Source organism: Sitophilus oryzae, unplaced genomic scaffold (assembly GCF_002938485.1).
Source record: "Sitophilus oryzae breed Bouriz unplaced genomic scaffold, Soryzae_2.0 scaffold_968_pilon_pilon, whole genome shotgun sequence".
In the NCBI taxonomy this organism is placed as follows: domain Eukaryota; kingdom Metazoa; phylum Arthropoda; class Insecta; order Coleoptera; family Curculionidae; genus Sitophilus; species Sitophilus oryzae.
In genome coordinates, this window is record NW_022147603.1 from 10,089 (window position 1) to 12,610 (window position 2,522).

The following is a 2,522-nucleotide window of genomic DNA, read 5'->3' on the forward strand; positions in this document are numbered from 1 at the left end:
TGATTGCAGCGATTTTCTTCTGGTCAGTGTAAATTCCGTTTGCTGAGACTACATGGCCCAAGAGTTCCACTTGTCGCTGGAATAAGCTACACTTCTTCGGGTTTAAGTACAGGTGAGCATTCCTTATGCGGCCGAAGACTTCTTCTAAATTTCGTAAATGCTCCTCAAATGTTCTTCCCATAACTAATACATCGTCGAGGTAAACCAAGCACGTTTTCTAAGTTAATCCTCTTAACATCACTTCCATAAGACGTTCAAAAGTGGCTGGAGCGTTGCATAATACAAATGGATCCAGAAAAAGCAGTATTTTCCTTGTCTTCCTCGTCCAGACCAACTTGTCAGTATCCAGAGAACCAGCACGAACCTGCCAGTGTGGTTAACGTGTCGTCTATACGTGGCAGTGGGTAGCTATCCTTCTTAGTGACATCATTGAGCTTCTTATAGTCCAATATCTGCCACTATAGCCCAATATCTGCCACTAAACGCTATGCTGAAACTTCAAATTTCCTTACTTCAGTTCAACGATAGCTTCTCCCCGTACAACGGCCAAATGGCAGTACAGATACGAGGGAAATCCCTCGTATCTGTACGTAAACACACTCTTCTCAGAGGCATCAGCTTTAACCCTTGCACTGAGTTAGCCCGCACCGGTGTGCACAATTTTGTCTTGTAGACTATGGATTTAGTGTAACCCCACATGAAAAAGTCTGAAGAGTGAGATCAGGTGGCCTTGGTGGCCACTCGATTGGACCCCTTCTGCCAATCCATTGCCTTGGATAATATCTATCTAACCACCGCCTTGTGACAATAGAATAAAGCGGAGGGGTCGATTTCTTGCTGAAAATCTTGCTCCATTGACTGATTTTAGTTTTCCTGGTGCCTACGTTCTCTGGATGGTGAACGGGATCGCAACCACATCTATAGCACCTTATGTGCTGGGATATTTTCTGGTCCTCTGTCGGTGTTGTTGCCTTTCTTGTTCACTAGTAACTTACATAATTTACTAAACATCTCCTCCAAATGTATGTGAGAACTTTCGGGCTGTTTCTCGACCGGAACAGCCTCATTCGTCGACCGCCAGAGACTTTTCTGAAGTCGAATTTTCTGATTTTCTAAGATTTTCTGAAGCCGGTCTTGTTCTTCTCGTTTGACTCTGTCTTTTAATAATTTAAATCTTCGAAAATTTTCTAAAGCCGGTCCTGTTCTTCTGTTTAATCATGCTGTCATTTAGATTATAAATCTTCGAAAATTTTCTCAAACCCGATTCTATTTTTGTGCTCTTGTTGTCGACAGGTTTCTATTCGAAAATTTTTATTCTTGATTTTCTAGAATTTTCAGTAAACGGTCTTGTTCTTCTGCCTTCTCTTTTCTACTCCTCTTCTTCTCGTTCTTTACTTAGGTCTTTTGATTTTCTTTCTCTTTTCGCAGCCTCTCTTGTTCTTCAGCATTTTCTCTTCTCATATTCTCCATAACATTGCCCAATAATTTGCTTACTTCCTCCATTTCCTTCGCTTGTTCTCATTGCAGACCACTAAAAATTCCCAAATCTAGTCTTAAAATCTTTCAAGTATCTGCTTAAATCACTTCGACACCAATTGTTAGTTTCCGTGGGTCCCCAATTTAAACTCGTTAAATACTTATAAGCTTGTTTTCTCACTGTTGCACCACAATTTATACGGAATTACAACCCACAATTCTTCTTTGTATTCCTTGGCCAAATTGTCACGATTCACAATTTAAATCGCGGTATTTTCAAACTTCAAATTCAAAGTCAAATTTCTTTATTAGACCCCATTAAGTTTTACAGAATAATATTAGTATTAATAAATGTGTGTCTAAAGGGATCGCACCGCGATTAAAAAACCGATACAATGGCACAAAGTGCCAGAGTGGTGCGACCACCAGAGTGGTGCGACCCCAATTGCTCAACTGCCAATCGGGGGCCTTTATATACTCTATCGTCTGGAACCTTTTAAAATTCTCGGTATCATTCTGCCTCCTACTAGTAAATTCTGCCGCCTGATTCGCTTATTTTTCTACTTGGTTAAAAGATGGCGCCTTAATACACTTGCGGTTGCAATACACTTGCGGTTTATTCACTTCTCCGACAGATGTCGCCACATACACCTTGACAATAGTCTACAGGGTGGGTCACTGAAAACTTACAATAGCTATAATTTTTAAACCAAAAAAGATATAAAAAAATACTGTTTCTATAATATCGAGGGGGAATACATATGAGGTATTTTTTGAACCACCCCGGCCTACCCCTAAGGGGGCACCCTCGGGGGCACCACTACTCACTTGGAAATCTTAAATGGCAACACCCACTTGTGGCGCCTTTTTTGGAAAGCCCATGAAAATTGCTAAACGATGATCATAAGTTTTAAGATTCCAATTGAAAAACTACCCTTACACGAAAAATTAGGTGGATACTATTTAAAAAGTTATTTTTCAGCAGAGAATTGAAAATTAGGACATAGTAAATAGAGCAATGAAGGCCATTTTTCAAACCACCCCGA